Consider the following 11,569-nt stretch of genomic DNA (forward strand, 5'->3'; position numbering starts at 1 on the left):
CAGAAATAATCAGTAATTTGCAAAGTTCAGGTCCTAGTGAGAACAGGGTCTCTAATAAGTGAGCAACACAAGAAACATCACAAAACTATGGTCTGGTAAATACTTATAATGCTACGGTGCGCAAAATAAATGTACTGTCTTGGTTTATTAAGCAACAGTTCTTACTCAACCTTCTTCTTCTTTTTTTTTTTTTTTCTTTTTACAGTGAAAGGCAGAGAGATCTGTCTGAAGGAGGCAAAATGGAATCACTGAGTGATTCCACAGGTCAGTCTAAAGTATATGTGTGATTTTCTAAAGAATTTTGAAATCATTTCAGCTCAGCTGAAAGCAAATACATGGCCCATCTGAAATATATTTGCTAGAGCTGGCCAGAAGATCTTAAACAAGATACTTTATTTGGAAATCAGTTGTCTGAGCCTAAAACAATTTCAATTAAAATATGTTAGGTGCCTCTTTAGATCCCTATCCTCAGAGCAGACACAGCTGGTGACAAGAAAGTCAGTCTCACTAGCAGTGAGTAAGATAAAGGGAGCTTACAATTCACTGAAGATGTTGAAAAAGATTGATTTGATCTAGTTGGGATCTAAACCACATTAAAAATACAAAATCAAAAAAAATCCAAAGCATTCCTTGCAAACCAGAAAACCACTTTCCACCTACCTCCACTCTTAGCCTATTTCTTGCTGGTTTCTCTGCTTGGTTTCAGCAGCCAAGAAAACAGTTCAGTAAAAACCCATCAAAACTCTTACACAATTCAAGATTCAGGGTGTACTATAGTTCAAATTACTTAGTAGAAACAATCTTAAAATTTTACAGAAGATACATTGTAAGCTGCAGATCATGCTGTTGTTTTACAGGGTGATTTCTAATTGGCCGCTGTTAACTCTAAATCATTGAATTTAATGATGATATTAAGAAAACCAATTTTATACATCTTTTTTTACAAGAAGTTGGCATTTAGCAGTCATAAGCAGCGCAAAGCAACCATATTGTGGCTTGCCACTGTTTTGTTGCTGCGATGATATGATAGGAAGTGTGTGTCAGGTTCCCTTGGCAACAAATGGAGGATAAATGACACACTCTGAATCACCAATGAATCATTAGGAGAGTTCTGCTTCTAATTTTTGGCTTCTATTTCCATTTAATATTTAAATTCGCAATAGTTTTAAAATGATGAATGCAGGTGATCATTTCACAGTATTCCCAAGAATATGGTAGTATTCTCATTGTTAGTCCTCCTAATACCATTAAAATAGGAAGCTTTAAGAACGAGCATTTACTGTTTATGTCACTTATAATTTAAGGGTCTCTGGGTACTTTATAGAACAACAGATAGGAGTGGGGTAAACATTTCAACTCACACTGGCCAACAGCAGAACCACTGAGTTCAGCCTAGTTCAGACAGATCTGGATTTCACTCACAAAGTTCACAAGAACTCACACCCTGTGAGCACATACAGTACTACATACTATGGAGGCAAATGGGCCACAATATCTTTTACTGTCAATAAATGCATGGATTTTGATAATCCAAAAATTAAGTGATAACACGCTAATTTGAAGAACTGGGAACCATCTCAAATTTGAGACATGATGGCACAACTGAAGATAAGAAATAGCAGGCTGTGAAAAGGAACGATAAGGTTATCTACTTACAGTACATATATATACATATATACACATACAGTGTATATATATGCTTATTATGTGCATGTATAGTTAGTCATCAGCAGCAGTGACAGTGTTGAAACAGTTTTGGAGAGAAGTTACAAGAGCAACATTAAGACTTCAGACCATCACTGGTTAATGTTTTTAATCATATATATACTATATATAATCATATATATACTTTTAATCATATATATACTGTTTACTATAAAGAGTCGCATAAAGTTTATTCTGCACTGATTCTTATTCCTGCAGGAGTTCATTCAGTAGTCCTGGGCTGGCTAAAGGTCTAGGCTCTGTTGTCTTGACACACCAGTTAGAATCAGATCCACTGAGTATTTCAGTCAACCTTGTAAGAAGCTTCAACCCTCCATTGATTTTGTTCATCCACTAATATATGACCAGCTGCACTCACTGAGTAGGCAGAACTAGAAAAAGCCTTGGGAAGTTTTAGTACAGAAAGTAAAGAATTTAATTCTGCAGATTTTCCATCTAAACATTTACAGATTTGAATATTTACAGGAACTCTGGGATATTTGTTGTAAAAATCTTTATTAGCTTTAGTTCTATTTTCTGTTATTAACTGATTACATTGAATTAGCAATATAGTAGTAATAGTAATAAGCTAGTAACTAGTAATATATCCAGCCCTCTGTGATGGTGGTCATATGTATGTTACAACACTCCAGAACTTCTAGAACAATTGAGCTAAATTGAACAAATGATGCTGACAGAAAAACACTTTAGGATTGTCCAGCATTACAACAGAGACATAATGTAATAACTACAATGAAAAATGAAATTTGCCTTATAGAATCACAGCATTATATGCTCCACATTAATACTTGCATTTCTAGCAACAGAAATTTCAACAGAAGAGAACCATGCTGCATGTTGCACTGATTTATCTTTTATATCTAAGCTTAGTAACTCCTTTATGAAATGTTTAACTCTGGTTAAAGGAAAATTAATGAACACAAAACTGGTTCTGGCTGCTATTCCAGGGCACAACAAAGCGTAGGTTTAAATTAGTGTGTAGACTATTATCTTGGGAACAACAACAACACTGCTTTTCTTGACTTTTGACTTTTTTGGTGCATGTTTTAAATTATAGAAGCACATTCAGCTGTGAAAGATCTTGTTGGGTCATTCCATGCTCTTTGCTTTCTGAGTTGAATTCAATCATTAAAGTTTGCTTCCAGCAAAAACTAAATGTAGACGTTTCAAAGCAAGGACACATTGTTCTTAACTAGTACTCTCTGTCTTATAAAATTGTGCATGTATTCTGCCAACTTGGAAATCAATGCTTCTAAGAAAAGTGGAGATTATTGGTGTCTTTACTTGAGCTGAGTAGTTTCTTATTCTGTAACTGTTACATTGAACAGTGGTGAATGTACCTCACTGCAGATCATGAGGTGAAAATTGAAACCAAAGATTTCCTAAAACTTTTCCCACAATGCAAGCTCTAGAAGTACACTTGGATGTTCAAGTTGTGCAGTCAAAAGCACAATGTAATGCACATTGTGCCTGTATGTTCTGTTGTAGGTAGAAACCAGTGAATCTTTACCATGATAAATGAGCGGCCCAAATAGGCAAAGACTGACTCTGATCTTGAGTTGATAGAAGGCCCTTGTTCACTCTGATTGTTGTAATATTAAACTTCAGAATAAAGCTTCCATAATCATAAGGAAAACTTAAACCCATAATTCTCCACTGATAAAGCTCTAGACATTTCTGTGCTTGAAATTAGTGGGCATAGTTGCCACTGTGTTGACCTAATGGTTGGGCGACAAAGGCTGTGTTTGGCATTATGTTTTTGCTTATTCCTGATACAGCAACTGCTCAGGAAATTTTTTTGTACATCATTTTTTGAACATCTTCACCCCCCCCCTGGAGATTAAACCAATGTAGATTCATCAGGTGCTCCTCATAAATTGTTGGACTTAGTTCTCCCAAATGCAGACAAATTCCTCCATGTGTTACAGTTATCAATTAAATCTTCACAAAGTAGGACTCCAATAAAAAATTTAATGTCTGTTTATGCTGCAATCTCCATTTTTATTTACATCAGTACCAGTGTCTTAAACTCTAATTTTCCAAATATATTTAAGGCCCAAGAAAAGTTTCACAATGGCTGATCACACTAGAAGACAGACTGAATCTTGTCTAAATTAAATACATATAATAAGATCCACTTAAGTTCCAGAGAGCAATAAAATCCACCTACTTTCAAAGAGTGTTTAATTTCTAGTTCTTTAAATGCTTAAATTCACCAGGAAGTAAAACTGTTGTTTTCCATGCATTTCTCTCCTCACATGTCTCTTCTCAGGAGACAGATATCTACTTCCCTGGATGTCAGGGTGATCCAGAATTGGATAAATGGGCAGCTGAAGCCCAATCCCATCCACCAGATAAGCCTGGCAAAGGAGATGTAGTCAAACTACAGCTAGTACCACGCTTTGGACACCTGTGTTATTGTTTACACAATAATCAGCAATCCCAGAAGAGGTAGCAGGGGCTCCAGACTAACCCCAAATCTCAAAAGGCTCTCCCAGCTATTAGGCCCAACAATAACTTCTTCAACTCTCCATTTTTCCCTTTGAAGCTGGACCACAGTCTAACTGGAAGCGCTAGTGGGCAACCACGGGAAACCAACCGGTTAAGGCTTTCATCTGGGGGAAGGGCCAGGGAAAGATAACCGGAGTTCATAAACTCTGATTCTATTCCCCAGACTTTTTTTTCTAAATATAATAATGGCCTAATGTAAAATGTATTTGAGAGCTAGTTTAGGAAATCCAATTCTGCCCGCCTCTTTTCCCCTTTCAGTGTAAGGTTTCTAATCCTCGGGCAAGTATCCTAGCTATTATATCACCATATAAACAGTGGGCAATCTTACAGTGCCTTCCTCAGATACCTGTCCTCAGAAGAAAACTAGGCAGGCTGGTCCATGAATAGGTTGACACATCTAACATCTCTTACTTGTTCCTCATACCCTCAGTGTAGTTAGATATCTATATAAAACTAAGGGGAGAAGTTAACTCTTAAATTGCCTGTGCATTAACTCTTAAACTGCCTGTGCATTCAACAGAAGAAAAAATCACCTGTGTTAGACATCCTGAATCTTTCTGTCTGGGTCTCCAGAGAAATCTCGCTCCTTCTACAGAGGTATAGGGGATGTAGGAGCCTCTGACAGTGAATTCCTCCTTCCTGGGGCAAGGTAATTAAAACTATTGGTAAACTCAAGTTAGACCCTGGATTAGGGTTTCACCCTAAAGATTTTTGTTGAAGCCACCCATGATTAGAGGGAATGGCTGCCTGCATCTATCTCACTGCACAGGTAGCTCAGTTTTGTGCTAAGCTGAGGAGCGTGGGATTGCCCCCAAACTGGACCAAAGTAAAGTTTCACTAACTCTGGATCAACGGTGAGGAAAATTCCGTATATATATATATATTTTTTTTTAGGTGAACAAACGCAGACATTTGTATTCAGCATTTACATGTTGTGAAATATACTAAGTGCTTATCCTGACATTTAAATTTCACAAGGGCAAAGTTTCTGCTTTTATAGACTAATCTTATCCACCTCTAAAACAGTCACTCTTTCCTTTGTGATATTGTGCAACATCTTTTCTCATTTTTTTTGTTTCTACTTCCTTAGTTAAGGAGCAAAATAAAAAAATGGTACCTTGGGAGTTCAGGAAGTTATTAAGAAAAGAAACTTATTCAGAAAAGGAACTTCTTTTTTTTCTCATAGATGCCAAACACAGACAGAGGTTTTCTTTCTTTTTTTTTCTCTTTTTTTTTCCCAAGCTGAAACATAGCTGCACACTTTGGTTGTTTGATTCATTATATTCTACCACAGAGAAAAGTAACTGAAGATTGTCCTTTTGTTTACCGTCTCCAAACAAATTCCTATATCTGAATCTACAGCCTTTTTTCAGACAGATGGCTTTATTTTACAGTTGCAGTCTCTACAGTTCCACCTGGCCAGCTTCAACCCAGTATTTCATCAGTGTCACAGGTGGAGATCATTTGCTGTGACTTCAAGGTTATTATTCTTTCTCTTTGCAGATGAGGGATAACAGATAAGCTATTACTATTCCCGAAGGGAAATTATTTTCTCTTGTACTAGCAGTGAGTCAGCAACATGTTATGATGTATGTGATCATCTCACTGCAAGAATTTTCAAACATACACAAGGTGTTAGCTCATTTGCTGTGCATTACCTATTTCTTTTTCAAGTATTCTTCCATTCAGGGAGTCCTTCTGGATTAAAAAAAAAGGGGGGAAAAAAAAAGAAAAGAAAAGAAAAGAAAAGAAAAGAAAAGAAAATAGTATGACAAAACAAAAATAATGTAATTTATACACGCCTGGAAATATGTGATTCATTTTACCCAGGCTCTGTTACATTTTTTTTCCTTCTATTTGTTTGTAGATGTAGGTTGCATGTCTGCTGTGCCTTTGACTTCACCATTTTGTTTGTTATATTCTTGGTTCCCAGAATGGTCTGTATTGAGAAGGGTCCTATGGAGGCAAGTGCAGGGAATTGTCCAGCACCACCAGAAGGCAACCCAATGCGGATGAGGCTCCTGCTCTGGAGCCATGTAGATCTAGGAGGTTCCTTTCCTCTCCTTACTCTGAGTTGTAAGGAAAAGCACAGGAGAGTGTCTGCGAGTGCCCATCTCTCAAGATTATCTGTAAGAATGAAATCAGGTGTTTTCAGCCATTCAGATGATTTCCCCAGATTTGACTATATTTACTCTGTCCCATGATGACTGGCTCTTCAGCATCCTTTTAGTTTTTTCCTCAGCTTCATTTAACATTTCCTTCCTTACCCTGTTCCCTTCCACATCCTGACATACTTTTTTCTTTCCCTTTAGCTTAGTCCTTTCTAGCTAATAAGGAAACTAACATGAAAGTGCTGCCTTCGCACAGTTCATACACCACTTCCTTACCTTGAGCCTTCCCTTTCTATTTGGTTGATAAGCTTTACAGGAAATCTATTTATTTGTGTTTGTATAGCAGCGATTACAGTGAGGCTTCAGTCTTTGCTGGCCCTCAGGCACTACCAAATAGTATCGTAATGCGTCTCCTTAAAATAAGAGCTGTTCTTTGATGATGAGAAGCTCACCTGCAAGATGAATTTCTTTCTTCTGTCTGCTTTCTAGACAAAAACATGCAGGCTTTTAAACCAACATTTTCCATCTGAAACCATGGTGTTTCATGTTTAATAGGGGCTTATTTTTAAACCCTCACTTTGAAGCTGGTTTATTTTGTTTAATTAATCATTGAATAAGAGAGTAAGGCACAGGGTGTAATTACCCCAGTGTGTCCGTGTACTGCACAGCAGTAGAAGCAAAATAAGTCCTTGCAGAAGCACTTTTAGCTTGTCATGTACATAAGGGAAAGCAGCTTGGTGTAATTTTGCCAATTTTATTTTGGTAATTACTCTAGTCTTTCAAATGCTTTATGCTAGCAGTTTTAAAGGCCATCTGAGATTTTTGGGGAAGGGTGTTTCTGATCATTCATGTAATAAACCCAAGCAGGGTTCATCTGCCTTATCTTCATTTTTTAACCTTGTTCACTGAGCAAAGAAGGAAGATGTGTTTGGCCAACACTTTCTGAAGTATGTTTATTCTTAGAAAAATCAGTAGCGTAATAAATCAACCTAGATGGCTGAGACAAGTCTGTTTCACATACCTGCCATAGGCTTTATCAGGGAAGCAGTCAACAAGGCTTAGTTTTGTGTAGTAAATGTAGCCCTCGATTTACACTTACCATTAATGCAGTACTGCACTGTGGCTTTAAAAGATATAGGGCAGGCTGGCAACAGTGGGAGGTAACGATTTGTGAAAAGGGGCTGGAGAAGTGACTGGAAGAGGTATTGGGTGCTGGGGATGGTGGAAGATAATCTATGAGAAGTAACCTGTTGGTTGTACTGCACAGTTGCATCTTGCTTGGTATACTAAAATTAAAAGAATTTACTGAAAACAACAACAAAAAAAAGAGAAGTGGTATTTTCTTTAATTCTGTGAAATGGAGTAGATACAGTTATTTAGGCTATGTCTGAATCTGAGGGGGTTTTTTTTAATTAATTTATTATATATATGAGGAGGAATTTCTTCACTGTGAGAGTAACAGAGCACTGGAACAGGTTGCCCAGAGAGGTTGTGGAGTCTCCTTCTCTGGAGATCTTCAAGGCCCACCTGGATGCAACCCTGTCTAACATGCTCTAGGTGACCTTGCTTGCACAGGGGAGGGTTGGAGTAGACAATCTCCAGAGGTCCCTTCCAACCTCAACCATTCTGTGATTTTGTGATGTCAATGCGAATTGAATTAACTGCAGTGACTACTTATCTCCAGACTGCAAAAGAAGGAGGGCAAAGGAGAAGAGCAGCTGGACCTGGTGGCGCCTGCCCTTAGCTGCCAGTAGGAACATCCTTGGCTTCATTAGGAGATTCATTCAGGCTGTCACATTGGTTTGCATAGTTAAAGAGTAATTTTTAAGTGCTTCTAATTTTCTCTTTACCTGCCTGTTGAGCAGGTACATCTGAGACGTGAAAGAAAAGGGAGGAACTGGAAACATTTTTCTTAAGTCAGAGGGTTTGGGTGGGTTTTTTAGGTGGGAGGAAAGTATTTGTGGGTGTATGGGATTTTTTTGTTTGTTTTAGGTTTTTATTTTTTCAGTTAAGTAATGTCACCTCTTACTGAGAAAGTGCTATCGGTGACAATTATCTGGAATTATCTGGATATAATTTACCTTTTTTTAAATCTATTTTTCCCCTGGGGCATTGCACACTTGTGTTTTTTGGGTACATTTGTAAAGCTTGTTGTCTTTAGTTATCAGTTCTCATTCTTTATATTTCCCCTTCAGGGAAGAAAACTTTTCTTCGAGGGAAGAGCTTGTCTTAAAACAACAGAAATGAAAAGTGGGTGGACTACTTATTTTGGATAAAAACATATAGTCTTAAAAGTCACTTGCTTCGTTACTCATTTCTCTGTTACTCATGTCAAATCTATTTACTTCACGTGCAGGAGCAACTTAATTTCAATTATTTCCACACTTTGGGCTGAAATTGTATCAAAAGACAAAAGCACAGATGTGTCTACTGCAGCTTGCACCTCCAGCTTTGTAGCTGGCCCACTAAAGTAGCCTTCAGCAGTCTGAAAGTAAATGCTTGCCTCTTTGAGGACAAATGAGTCAAATAATAACAACTTAGGCAGAATACAGTCATAAAATAACTGATACATACTCCTGAAAATTTATCTTAAGGATGAGGATTGATTATTTCTATTCTATTAATTCAGATTGTAATGATGTAGTTTTAATTCTGGCGTTATTATTCCCAAGTAAATTACTTCACAAAGTAAAATATTTTCCTATTTTTTATTTCCATTAGAAACTTTCTCTCTTAATGTAAAATTTCAAGCTACTGTCTCATCACAATACCTTAAATATAAGATGGTCTGATCAATGAGTTGTTCTAAACAGTATTTGTGTCACTGAGACACATTTCCCTGACTTCTTTAGTATTATGTGCACAGAACTTTACACTTTTATTAGTTGCACTGAAAAAAATTATTCTGTAGTATTTTGAATGACTGTACGGATATCTCCCATTTCTTATAGTCTTAGAGACTGCAGGCAAATTACTAGCCTTTCATCTTTCTGCTAGAGGGGAAAAAAAGCTGTAGGAAAAGAAAGTTTAGAAAAAACATTTGGGCAATGTAGTTGAAATGTGAGACAAAGGAGGGTTTTTTCAGGGAAAAAAACCCTAAACGATAGAATAGAAAGGGAAGGTGAGAAGATAAGTTACATCTTCTCTTACCTTTACATTTAAAATTTCTCTGACATTTCTAAAGTTCTTTGGTTTTAAATTTAATAAAGGGACTATTTATTAAAATGTAGATATTTTACTTTGGGAAAAGAAGCTTCTAATGGATGAGTAAAATTTAGGGAAGAGTTTTAATTTGGTTGGTGTGGGGGGGGGACAGGAACACAATCTATTTTTCCTTTCTTCTGAAGCAGTGTTAGGAAGTAATGCTCAAGTAAATTAAGGAAGTGTGAAAATATCACATAGGATCTAGTTCCTCTTCCTTGAAACAAACAGGATTAGCCTTATTAGACATGATTATATAAGGAATTTTTTAGTAAAGTGGAGCAGGATCTGCCTGAATCATTCTTAAAAGAGGATCTAGCAACTGATGCCACCCTGGAAGTGGGTAATACGGGACTCTTACCTCAGTGCAAACTAATAAAGTTGAAGCCATGGTCTAGTGTGTGGGTCTTAACTACAAGGCTTGGTAGTAGCCTAAGACCATGCTCTGTTGATTGCAGCTGATTCTTCCGTGCTGCAAGAAAGGGAGAGCCACGGTGCTCAAAGGAAAGCAAGTAAAAGAGCCGAGCCTAGTGGCTAGAGCAGTCTGCCCAGGGATATGGTGGAGGTTCCCAACCCAGGAATATATACCTATTTGCATTGGATCAACGTTGAATAAAACCAGAAATAGTCCTGAAAGTAAGGGCTACAATGCCACTGTTTTGTCAAAGCTAAATCTAAAATAAGCATTTAAATTAGATACGACTTTCATCACTATCAGCTTTTTAGCTTCTGTGCTATTTGAAAATTTAAGAAGTGGTTACACACATATATATGTATGCATGTATATAGTCATAATTTTAGAAACAGTATCATCTGCTGAATCATTACAGATTCATTGGATAAAACAGGAAAAATTCTGTCTAATTCTTTTCTGTTTGAAATTCCTGTGACTCATCCAAAGTTCTTTGATGAAATGATGAAATTCACCAGAAATCCATTGTTTGCTTATATCTGAGAATTATAGCATTAGTTAATTATATTATTTAATTATGTTTCATTTTGACCATGAGATGCCAGATTCCATCCCTTCTATGACTCACTTTTTATAAAAGAAATCATGAACTCACTCAAATGTTGCTTGAACTCATTAACCCGAAATATCAAAAAATGCAATTCTACAATACTACAGAACTTCCCAAATTCTCTTTGTTCAAATACTATTTCCTGAAGTTCCTTTAATGCTGTTCCCAGAAAGTAACTCATGACTCTTTATAAATTATGAAAGATGTTAACTTAATGACTGCACTAAAAATGTGTTTTCCTCTTCCCTCTACAGCTTGAAGGAAATAAGACTGCCAAAGCGCTATCTTTACCACTGATCTCGTACTAGTAGTGTACATGTAACCTTTTCATGATTGATTCTTTAAAGCCTGGCCAAGTGGAGTTTTTACGTGTTATTGCAGATCTAATTTCATTTTCAATAGACTGCGTCTTCAATTGGACAAATAATTGTACATACTTAAGGTTAAATATTAATTTCATTAAAATGAGGACAAAAGTTTCTAGCTGTAAGGTGGCCACAATTTTGCTCTGTTGATGCAATTTTCTTACTAATATGGCACACTGGGTTTTTTATTATTATTCTTTTCTTGCACTATAATAATCTGAATGATACTACACTGGAAGTGGCTGACTTTCATTGGCTTGATGGATAGGTTATCCCAGTGTCAAGAGGTGACTTGGAATATTCCAGTGCTAGTTTCAGATACATTCTGCTGGTATCATCAAGGCCATGTCTGAAGAGAAATTTTCTGTTTATGTAGTGATGGTAAGTGGAGCAGTTCATATTCTTAGTGGAGCAGTTCATATTCTTAGTTATGTTGTGCCCTGTGGCAAGCCTGCCAGCAGAGTGCTGTGCTTGTTTTGTGTGGAGAACCTCCTCCACATTCCAGCTTGAGCATATCTATTGTTTTCAGACACAAACAGATGTGTTCCTTACCTAAGGGAAGCTCTCAGAAATATGGAAGTAAAACAGAAGAAACTGATGTGAAACCACAACAGTATTTGACCTGTCTGCATGC

This window comes from Rhea pennata, chromosome 2, assembly GCF_028389875.1.
Source record: "Rhea pennata isolate bPtePen1 chromosome 2, bPtePen1.pri, whole genome shotgun sequence".
Lineage (NCBI taxonomy): Eukaryota > Metazoa > Chordata > Aves > Rheiformes > Rheidae > Rhea > Rhea pennata.